The sequence below is a fragment of the Falco rusticolus genome, chromosome 15 (assembly GCF_015220075.1).
Source record: "Falco rusticolus isolate bFalRus1 chromosome 15, bFalRus1.pri, whole genome shotgun sequence".
Taxonomy (NCBI): Eukaryota; Metazoa; Chordata; class Aves; order Falconiformes; family Falconidae; genus Falco; species Falco rusticolus.
The window spans coordinates 16,880,986-16,893,780 of NC_051201.1; positions in this window are offsets into that span (position 1 = coordinate 16,880,986).

The window sequence follows — 12,795 nt, forward strand, 5'->3', positions numbered from 1 at the left end:
CTATTAATTATCTTGGAAAAACTGTTTACTGATTCTCTCTAAAGAAGATAGAAGCTGTCTTCTTTAGTTAAGTGAGAGTTAAATTAATATGTATTTCTGAAATACAGGCCCCATATCCATTTTGTAGGTCACTGGATGCTATGAGTGATCTGCACACAGGAGATTAACAATGCCTTTTGAAGTATATTGGTTCTCCTATCACACTTATGAACACTGCCTAATATAGAAAAGTAATATTACAACTGAAGTACACAGTAGGGAAACACCATTTCTGCTTTACAGATGGTCAGCTGAGACATGAAGAAGTGATTTTTCCAATGTCAAACAACAAACCTGTATCAGAACAGAGAAAATCTAGGCCTCCTGAGTCTTGGCTGATTTCCTGAAGAATCAAACCTATTCTTCCGTTCTGGCATGAATAAACCTCTGGCTGCAAATTGGATTGGTGAAAGCATCAGTTCATCATGGAATGAAAAAAATAACAGAGAAGAACCATCTGACACAGTATAATATAACCTGTACAGCCGCTTTCTTCTCCAAAACTATATCCCAAAAATCTCATATAAAGTTAAACAACAGAATAATTATTTTTTTAAAAAAGGAGCAAAAGAAAAATTAAGTACCTTAGACAAAAAGTAAAAGATGTTTCAACTGAGGCATGAAAATAAATGTAGATAATAATTATCGCTTATGCAATGCTTTCTTCAAAATGCAATCTTCAAAATGCTGTATAAATATTACTTTAAAAATCCTCTCAACACCTCATGAGGTGGTTAAATATTAAGCATAATGTATTAAGTTACGCCCTCATATATTTAAACCAAGAAAAAGAAGGCTAAAAGGGTTTAAAGCACCTGAGCTGGCCTCATTCTGCAGAAAAGAACATATGCGGCCATCTAAGAGGACTAATTCCAACATGAGCTAGCTTTAATTAATCTACTATGGACTCAACACAAACATGACAGCTCGGGTTCAACAAGACTACAAAGCATACCCCAGACTCCAGGCAAATGCTGTGGGAGAGTTAGCCTGGATTGCACTCAGCACTCTGTGGTCACCAGCGGGATACAAGTTGGCTAATTAAAAGCTGACCTGAGTACCTTCTATCAAGGGCTGTCATAGGTCTAGAACGTAGCACTGGCAGATCCAAGGTTGGGACTGGAACTGTAGAGCTGGCTTCGATGTTTTTTCCCATAGCTCAGAGGCAACCAGGCAGGCACGCACAGCGAGGCTATTTCACACATGATGGAGCTGCAGTGGAGATGGAGCTTTTACACCTGCAGAGCCTGCCAAAATAATGTAAAAGGGCAAAAGGGAAGGTGGTAAGTCTAATCAAAGACAACGTTTTGAGCTGAATAAAACACTTAACTGCATGGAAAATTCCATTAGGTTGATTAGATACTTGCCTTAGGGCTCTCTTAAAACAACTGTTAAAAAAAAAAAAAAGATAGCTATTGCAATGCGGCTTAAAAATATTGGAAAAGCAGGAAATGGAGCTTATTAGAGCTCAAATTAGATCCAAGATTTATGTGAAGAACATTTGGCCTCTTTAAAAGGCCTGCTTAATCCCTAGATGGTTTTTATTGTTTCTATTATTATTATTTATTTATACAGTGCCATAGGTATACATGGCACTTTACAGACAAATAAAAAAAACCATGGGTCCTCCCCCAGAGAGTTTACAGTACCTGATCTGGCAAAGAGTGAAGTACATGAGTAACTTCATTTGCAGGACTACCCTCCCTTGGAATCAGTGACAATTTTAGAAAAAAATCAACTTATTGACATGATTATCTCTTCCAGACCAGACCCTCTGGTCTCAGAAATTCAGTCTTAAGTCACAGGTGTAGAATCCAGTTCACCGAGTTTCGGTAACTTGGGTTTAGCAAATCCTACAGCAGTATTTTGTTCCAGGTTATGAATGATAAAGCCAAAGCAACAAAGGGGCAAAGCTAAACTGGCTTTGTACTGCTAAGTTGGCTCCAGTGAGAGTCTTTGAGTAGTATTTGTAATATTTTTGTCAACTGGAGCAGCAAAATTAGTCAATGATTGGGAAACAGCTACGTGGTATGGTTTAGTGCAACACAGGTGAGCTGCACTTTGCTGGTGTTCCTTCTTACTCTACACTACTAGTGTGAACAAGCGGTTTCTTCGGGGATGACTGGCCAGATCTCTCCTTCTGCGCTCCAAAACTACTGAATTTGAACGTTATTACAGCACATGTATTATACTTCAGGTATAAACTTGAATTGGTATTGTACAATAGTGTTCTTTCCTATTTTACTTTGCAAAAGAAGCACTTCTGGTGTCCATTAAAAAACCCAATATACTGTTGGGTTTTGTTTGGAAAATGAGGGGATCCTATTCTCCTCCTTACTGTCCTGATGCCCCTATTTCTGTGAATGGAAAATTGGAGCTACCTCAAGCTACTTCTCTTCTGGAGGTTAGTAATGACTACTCCAAATGTGCAACCCTATTTGCCTGCATATAAACTTTTAATAATGTTCATTAAACTTTATTAGAATTGTACGTGCAGCCAGATCAGGGTTACAAATTAAAACCTCAATCCTGCAAACACTTAAGGAGCTTTATTCATGTGAACAACAACAACAAAAAAAATTCTCTTTCTATACTCACACACTTAAACTGAATCTGCAACCTAAATACAATGTTTGTTTTTTTTATTTTTTGGGGTTTTTTTTCATCATCCAGTATTAAAGTTAAAAACATATAGTCAAGGGAGAAATTATACGTTACAAAGAAAGCAAACAACTCGACAATGTTTTTGAAATGGCATCTTTTTAAAAATTACCGTTATGTGGAAAAGATTTCTGGTGCAACAGACTTGGAAAAGTCGATGAACAAACTATGCCTGTATGCACATAATGGTATAAAAAAATCCTGGTCAGAAGAGATACTGAAGTATGTAGAAGTTTTGCAATAAGCTTTATGGGCAAAACGATCAAACCTACAGAGCCTGATACAAAAGCCCAGTGAAGACAGGAAGAATTTCCCCACTGATAAGCTTTGAATCAGTTGCAGAGTGACCAACAGGACTGCAGGTAAAGCAGCAGCCATAAAAGCCATAAAGAGTTTTTAAAGCAGATAGACATGAGTGTCATAAAGCCAAGGTCAAACTCCATCACCAAGACAAGCATGTGTGAAAGAGTTATACCTCTTTTAGGGCTAAGTACAGTATTTATGATTATTTATTTATCTTGAAACAAAAGGGAATTAATCCATTTATTTTAAAAAGCATGTTTTTATTACATTGAGTAATTCCCTTTGAAAAAGAAAAATGTTTCCTAAACCCATTAGTAGTTAAACTAGATTATTTTTTTAATATATCTGAGATGAGAATGCATATCATTATTTATGCATAATCTGATTCCAAATGATTCCTTGTTTACAATTTGTTGTGTGTTTTCTTATGTAAGCAAGAATTAATATACTCAGGCATAGAAGAAATATGCTATATTATCTTTTATTACATTTCTTTAGAACATGCCATATATCATCTTTAACTCCCCAATGACATTCAAAATAGCCTGAGGAAAACACAAATAAATACACATATAAACAAGGACAAAGACACTAATAGCAAAATGATATAAGCTACAGGCTTGCATATAGGTACATTAAGCATGTGTAATATAAGCAATGGAAATCATAATCTGACTCCAAATTTTTAATAAGCATTAAAATTTGCTTGATGTTTGCCTGCCTTGGATAATAAGCATGACAGGCAGTCACGGCTTGCTCTCCTGCAGCAGCTAGATGACAAACCCTCAGACCTTCCATTCCAATTGCTGTGTGGGATGACCCCACCACAATTATTATACTCTTTTCTAAATACTAGCACCCTCCAGTGTGCACGCCCAGTAACATACACCCCATCCCTTGCTGTTCAGTGAACTTCCTACTGCAAGGGCTGGAGCCCTCCGAGCAGGAATGCGGATTAGATATTCAGTAGCAGGGGGTTTCATGCAAACCCAGGACCGCATGATAATGGTGGTGTTCAAGGAATGATGGAAGTGTATAAAGATCTGGCAATTCTGATAGAAAAATTCAGATGAGAAATTTCTGTGAAAATTTGGAGACTTCTCTTCACATCCACCCTTTCCAACCCCACCAGGTTTCCTGTTCTCACTCTGATTTCTTCCAACTGCTATTTCTCTTACTCATTTTCAACTGGCTTTAGATGAGTGAAGGTCTCAGACCACCTTGACTCAACACACCTTACCTGATGCTTTTCCTTTTGACTTTGTCATACTTTTTTATCGTGGTGAGTCTCAGAGCCTGAAGCCTTTCATCACGTGTAGGCAGGCATGCCTCCTGAATTCCTTAGTGTTAACTGTAAGGAAAAAATGACAAAAGTATTTTATTTTTTTCTTCCCCAGATCCAAAGAGAGTATCCATTACAGTAGGTGACTTTGGAGCACAGTAAGATTCAAAAGATTATGCCCCACATAACTGATTTAGGTTTACTCCTGTGCTTCTCATTACAATAGTTTTGATACTTCTTGTTATTTTGGATTTTGAATATATGGAATGACAGAAAAAAATGTAAATATTCAGAATGCTGAGAGACTGTTTCTCCTTGAGTAGTTAATAAACCAGGGGTTTGTTTCTTTTTCTTTTATCCTTAGCCATTATTATTTTTCTCTCTCAACAGTTTGCTTCTTTTTTATTTATTTTTACTATAATTTTTTAAAATATTTGTAGTTATCACTGATTTCTGCCTACCTGTAACAGCATATTTTTGTGGCATTTTAAGAAATTAAATTTCACATGGTCTATCTTTCCAAACTGCAATTCTGCAAAAGTAGTTCTCATATTCATGTACAGGAAAGATGAAATAGATAAAATATCTCTGAAGGAATTATCTATGGTAGTAACTGCATTGTAAAGTTTGACCTTATGAAACAAGTAATGTGATGACCGTTGGAAACCAGACCGTTGGAGGTCTATAGTATTTCAGGGCCTGCCACGGTGTCCCTCCAAATGCTCCTCAGAGATATAAAAGCTGTCTAACCTGTCTTGCAACTAAAATTAAAGTTTATTCCTACTTATCTACTCACAGCATCAGATTCTAAGGGCAGCTGTGACTTAACAAAATCCAGGCCACATTCATCTTCGTGGAAAAAATAAAAGTACCTCTTTTTCCATTTCAGAATTTCTCTTTCAGTCTAAAGTTTAACAAGAAATCAAAGATTTTATGGTAAAGTTGTTCGTAACTAAGAAACTGGGGGCTACTGTGAGGTCCCCCCAAAGTCTTTTCTTCTCTAGGCTGGACAAGTCCCAACACCTGAGCCACTCATGGTGGCCCCCCACTGAACTCACTCTACATTTGCCAGTGTCTTTCTTGTTTTCTTTGATATTTACTCATAAAAACCAACAGCTATCACAAAGTGATGGGCAAAATAGAATCCCAGAAGCCAGTATTGTCTTCTGATTAAAAAAATATGTTTTACAGGGCCATGATACCACCAGCAGTTTCTATTCTGATGTTTATCACTGGCACACTGTATTTCTGAGTTTACTAATTCTTACCTTTGATATTTATAGTGCCTCTCCCTCTTCTAGGCATTTAATGCCTTATTTGTTCACAAGTCACTTGAGAAAAAAAGTTGACATAGTAGCATTTTTGTACTTCAAAGTAGTAGAAATACTGGAGAGATGGTACTTATTAAAATATGATCACTGACTTGAACTTTATAGAATGAACAGACTTATAGGAGAAAATAATTCCCATTCTTATCCTCCCAGGAGCAAAGCTGTATATTCACTTTTGTTTTCAGATCCAAATCACAGGAATGTTCAACTGGAAAATGCACCTATTTTCAATTATGGCACTCTTCTGTGCTCCCGACTGTTCTTTTCCAGTGGTTTAACTTAACTGCAGCCGAGAGAGGCTGGATGAGAGCAGTGAGAGATGACATCACATCTGTCTGAATTAACAAGGTGATAAATAAGTACAGTAAGTTCAGCTGAATGGATCAACAAATAAGTGGAACTATGCTTTCCCATAGCTGCCTAACATAAATCATGAGGGCTCCAGTGTTTGGAAAATTCTCCTTTAAAGCAAGACTAATTAATTTCACATTCTTGGGTTTTGTACATGTTAATACCTTTTATAGGTTCTCAACCTGAACAGTCTTTTGACTTTTTCAGTATTATTGTGTCACATGTCTTTAATAAATAACTGCTAGGGTTGTTTCTTCAACCTTATTTTTCTTCTATCCACACCATACGTACTTCTACATATATATATATATATTTCAAATGCTGTGCCTACTGTGTCTATAAAGGATTCTCTATTTTAAAGGTGTTCTACTTTTTTTTTTATTTATTTCACTGATTAATACTTTCATTCATTGACCACATATCAATAGTTTTAACCAAGTGTTTGGTTTTCAACCAATGGAAAAATGCTCACAACTTGAAAATAATAATGTTTCCTTTGACTTTTATATGTACAACAAAGACTTTTTTTGTTGGGAGGCATCATGTTTAGAGCTGAGAAAGGAGAGTCCAGAAAAATAACTCCCATTCTTGACTTTGCCACCATCTTCCTTTCCAATCTTGACCATATAAAACAAAACTCCAGCTAAAACATTGCCTACAAGGTTTCTGAATATTTGATTCTGCTATGCTGTATGGCTGAAGCTGCCCTTCAGGGACCCGTAATGCAGTGACGTTACGACGGCAGCTTGGCTTGCCTCCTGCCACCCCAGAGGAACTGGAAAAGAAATTTATTCACACAATGGAACAGAGCCATTGAGGATGGTTAAGAAGCGTGTTTTCTAGGGCTTGGGTTAAGGATTTAGCTGAACAAAAGCCAAAATTAAAAGAGCTGAAATAACTCTGGATTGCAGGTCTCAGCTGATTGTCCACAGGTTTGGCTTAGTCCAAAACCACTCGGATTTCTGGCAAAACCTAGGTTCTGTCTCTTCATTTAAATCTCATTAATAATTCCAGAGACATGATTCTTACAGAAACTCTACCAAAGAAACATGCACAAGGAAGAAAATGTGAGGAAAGGTAAAGGGCTTTTGACAGATGAGCTTCATGATCAACCATATGAAAGTAATAATAGGCAGTTTTCAGACTTATGTGACCTGGACTGACAAAACTTGATAAGCAGACCTCGCTGGTATCTCTGAGAGAGGAAGCCTTAAGAAATCCCATATTTGGGAAGATTTATGTTACTGAGTCGAGCATTCTGAAAGCAGACTGAAAATCTTGGCAACGTCTTCATTTCTAGTGCTAAGAAAGAGCTAAAGAACTGGACCTGCTCCCTAAAACTGCTTTCCTATTTCATTTATTTCCCCTGCTGTTTTCCTACTTCATTTATTTTCCCTGCAGAGTCTTGGGCTTCAGCTCCACTCTCTAGATAAACCATATCGAGAACAGATGGGGTAATATGTAATTGCGACATCAGAGTGAGCATAACTGTGGATGTTCCCTGTGAAGAGAACAAAGTAACCAACCCAGCTTTGTGTTAAAGCTCGAAACATCTTCTGACTGGACATCCCGGCTCTTTGCCAGCCCTGCTGAAGCTGCAACATCAGAAGAGACAGATTTATGTTTAACATTTATTGATTGATATTTAGTAATTTTTCTGTTGCAGAAATAGGTGCAAGACTGCCAAGTTCTCCAGTCCATACCTTTCACTGCACTTGTGGCTAAGAAGAGAAAAATGCACCAGACCCTTAGTTGATGGAAATAGGAATAGCATCCATGTCTCCAGGGGAGACATACAAACTGAAATTATGGAGTAATTAGTTCTCAATATTGTAATGATTCATAAAGAATTCTTACATATTATATGAACTGCAAGTGGTCTTTTTTTTTTTTTTCTTCTTTTTTTTTTAATTGTAACAAATCCCATTCACTTCCATTTCTTCCCAGGCTTCTTCCCTGTTCCTTAGGACTCTAGTGGATTGTAACCATATAGAAAAACTCCAGTACTTAATGATTGTGGTGTGATAATACCACTTGGTACACTTAATAGTGATAGCAGGAATCGATGAAACTAAAGGATATTTTCAAGATTAGTCAGTCTAGGTCTCAAATCTTATTTTCTATAGCTAATTTTCAAGTTCCACATCCAAGAATGTAAAGAACAGAATTCTTATAACAACACTTTGATGCCTGTTGGTACTTAATTACTGACATGGTATTTTCACAACAGACCTCTAGGAAAATAGGAACAGATTTTTCACTATTTTTCATTTCTAACAGGCAAACTAAGTAAGATGGAATAAAATACTTTTTTGAAGAGTCATAGGTTAAACTAGATCAAGAACAGGGGTTCTTGAATCTCTTCTCTCCTTTAACTCAGATCACTAAATCTTTTTTTCTGAAACCACTCAGAGCTGCCCAGGTGTTGCAGACAGCTTATAAAGCTGTTGCTCTTCTGCGGCACTGTTATTTCTGTGCTAAGCAGTAGAATTTAAATGTACAGCTTTCACCACTGCTGTCCATATATCGCTCTTTGAGGTCCTTAGTTTTGCTTAATGTTAGATAACTGAAGATAATGCTCATAGAAGTTAGTAGGACTACATAAAATTACCCCTCTTCAAGAAAAGACTTATTCCCCTGAAAACCAGTAACTGATTCCTAATGACACTGTTCTGTTATGGACCTCTCTCAATTCTGGACTTCAGGGTGGTTTAGCATGCAAGTGACACCAAGGAATAAGTACTGAATACACAACTTTCTCTGCTTTGCTGGTCCCGTTAATGCCCTTCTCAATGTTCACAGAAGCGATTGCTCAGGGAGCTTCTTGAGCACAACGAGAGGGAAAGAGGGGGGGCATCTTGCTCCTGTGGCACTCGGGTACCCGCCGGTTGTTGTGCTGCCCCACACGCTGAGCACTCCAGGGCTAAAAGCACCTGTTTCAGAGAAGCCTTCTGCAAAGTAAAGATAACGCTAGGTGGATCTGGGGCTAGTCACCTCTAAAAAGTTAAAACATATAGAGGTCTGTAAAATGCATTTACCATTTTTGTGTAAGGGAGTGGTCGCTGCTGCCCAGACTGCTCCTGTATAATTTGGAGGATAATCTTAGCCAAATGAGGAAGATACTGCATTTTTCAAATGACTGGCAATAGTCTAAACAAGAGATTAAGATGACTATATAATTTCTTTGTCCTTCACCAGAAACAACTGTGTTTATACTTATCAGAAATCTCCTATGTTAGCATTCATACCCAAGTGAAGCTGGTCTACCATATGTATCAGATATTTTAGTTACCCTAAAAAAAAAATAAATTTAAAAATCAGTTAAATTATGATGGAATATTTCTTTGACTATTTCCATAGCTCACTTAGGCCAAGAATGATGGGGAAGATGGATAACTGTAAGATTTTGTCTATACAAAGAAGAAATATCAGTATTTGTTTGCTGCAAAAGATCTGAAATTGGAGATAAACTCAGCCTGGTGGTACATAAAGTATAAATCTCCTCATTCTGCAAAACTATAAGGGTTCCTCCTGAACTGTTATTGTCCTGGTGTTCATGAGCTGTAAGTTAATAGAAATTTAAAAAGACTGTTTTTAAATTGAATATGTTATTATTTAGGATAACTGACACTGATAGGTGAAAAAAACCCTAATTTGAATACAAAACTAACAGACATGAAAGATAAGAGATATGGCACACAAAATGGAACTTGGGTCTATTTCTAACACACAAAAAACCTACCATCTTCATATCAATATCGTGATTAAACTTTAGCAGTCATACAATTGTTGCCCTTGTTTATTTTTTGCATTGTCAAAACTGGAAGCTGCCTTGCAAACGCAAAAATGTAAAATTCCCCATAAATAAAGGAAACACTACAAGTGAATTTCCATGAAATTAAAATTTAAAAAATCAGAAAAGGAAAAGAAGGAAGAAAGGAAGGAATGAGGGAAGGAAGGAAGAAATGAAGGGAGGAAGGAAGGAAGGAAGGAAGGAGTTTAAAGCCTAGATGTTTAGACAGCCCTGCAAGCCCCCTTGTGACCTTACTCTGATATTTAACAAAACATTAATCTTCTTGCCAGCAATTATAAAGAATACAGTGATGTAGCTGGGGCTCAGTGAGTGAGTAATAGTAATTCCATTGTTCTCTTTTATTTATGCCTTGGCTGTACCAGGCAGATGAGGTAAGTTGGGGCTTTTTATATGTTATTATTCTGAACTGGCAATACATAAAGGCTGATTACACAAATATCTGTCTGTTTCTGAAGCACTGTTTCACACCTCCTTCCAGCTCATGATCAAAGCGTTTCAACATTTTATTATGAAATCATGAATCCCCCCCTTAGTTTGCATATGAATTATAGTCTTTTAAAAAAACCCCAAACCACTGGTGTACAACAGTGACAGTGCCTTTTGAACCAAGGAACAAAACAAGGTGTTACACATTACTTCTCGAAGGCAATGACTTGCTGAATAATTCTGTTTGTTGGAGCATGGTCCAACCTCCCTATTGAATACAAAAGACTTGAGACCAAAGATATTTTTTTTCTGTGAACAGGCCAGTGATTTTATTTCATTTGTAAGAAAAAAAAAAAAAAAAAAGGCAGAGCCCTATTAAGAACTTGAGAGAGCATTGCTGTACAGCTGTATTTATAATAAATTTAAGAGCTTCCCTCTGTTTTTCTGAATTGCAGTAGTTATACTAAAAACCTGAAAATTAGATTGTTCAGTTAATAACATCTCACTGTACAAACTTTGCATTCCAAAAGGTTCTAAGTGGGTTTAACATGTGTGCCATAAAGCACATCGAAAGAATGGTCAAGGAGGTGTCAAAGCGTGACCCAGTAAGATATGAGCAGGTATCCTGCACCTACTTCTTAGAATTGTTACGGTATCTTTAAGATTCACACTTATTACATTTCAAGGATCAGTTTCATAGCAAAACTCATCTTGCAAAACTGGCTGCCACTTCAGACTTTCTCTGTGAAGTAACTTTGACCTTGCGATTGTTTTCTTCAGTACAGCCTAAAACTGGGATGAGTTTAGATTCTGCACATCAACGTAATTGCATTTTTTATATGAGCATATTTTAAATCAGAACAGAACAGCATTCCATTGTGTGAGATTAACAATTACCTTTTTATCAGTATAAATAAATTATTATTGAAATTAATTAATTCATATACACACACACACCACACCCCCCAATATTACTCAGCCTCCTCATGCAGACTTAATAGAAGTGCCAGACCAAAAGAGGAGATATCCCTGTCTCAATGTCAAACTTCAGAAAATAATCCGTCTGGTCCTATTCACAGGCAGACAGGCCACATCTCTCAGTACCTTGCAAAATCAATGCTCTCCATGCATGAGACACAAACTCACAAAGGCGTGAATTTAGAGTTGAGCCTTAAGCCCTGTTCATAATTTGTTTCATTGTTGCAGCACATATGAGATACGCGAGACCCCCAGCAGCTCTGGAGCTCCTGTTCTGTTCCCACACAAAAGGGGTGAGTTAGAGATTGCATTGTATCCATATCCCTTCAGTTCTGGTGCCTGTGTAAGCTTTAAAGAAGATATTTAATGTTATCTGAATGAGGGTTTATGATAATGTTGAAGAAACAAAATAATATTTGGGAAAAGTAATAAAATCCTCTCTAAGATACATTAAAACTGGCTCAATATATCACACAACTCATTACGCGAGATTACACCATTCCTCTGAGCTACGAATTTACATCGTACTGGAAACCATAAGAGATAAGAAAAGGCACTTGTAGCCAATTCTGTAAGAAAGGCTTTTTTAATTTGAGAAAATATACTTTTGCAGGACAGATACTTATGTGACCAACCTAGTAAATTTCTACTTCAAACACTAATTTTATGGAACAAAATACATCAAAGCTAATGTTATGTAAGGTGGTTTTGCCCATTTTTTTACATTATTATTTTAATAATTATTTTGTAGTCTCGTTAATCCCAGGCTTCATGGGATAGATATTGCATTAGCTATACTTTAATGGATCAAAATGACGAAACTGAAGGTTCATAAGCTCTCTCTTGGTAACCAACCTGAGAGGCAGTAGAAGGTCATACACACACATGTGCACAAGTGCTCAATAAAACATCTTCTCTAGAAATGTGAGGTTCTGCCCTTGGGCACACTTGGACCATCATTCACAGAAACCACAATTAAAGCATCCTTTACCCTACAGCCCATGGTTTGAACAAACGTGCATTCTTCCAAGCACAGCTGGCTCTCCTCTCCTTTGTCCTCATGGGTTTTGCCTCTTTGCACAGCATATGAAGGAGCTGAAACTCATTCCTGAAGTAATTTGAACCTACTTTTCCCCCATTCTGGATAGTTTTAGGAGGAAAAATTGTCTTCTGCTAAGGCTACTCTACATTAGCCTAACCAGCTTTGAGACTATGTCTCACAGATCTTTTAACAAATTAACAAGCAAGTTCTATTCAGGTGACTAAGCGCTTAAAATTGGGTAGCAAGTGATGGTGGTAGAAGGCACTGTAGTAAACACTGACTGACTAGGTCCTGTTCATGAAATTCTAGGCCACGATCTACAAAGGTACAGAGGTGCCCAATTCCTGTCCAATTCAGTGAGATTTTAGTATTTTATTCCTACAGTCTGCACCTCAGAAATGTTTGTACACAAAGGAAATGAGGTGACACTTGGGCTCCCATGCAACTGCATGTCATCTTAGGTACAGAAATGACTTGGCAAGCACACAGAAAAAAAGATACCTGACTGGCATAAGTAGGGAGCTAGGCATGAAGCACGCAGCTTCTAAACCAGCCACGTGTTGCACTG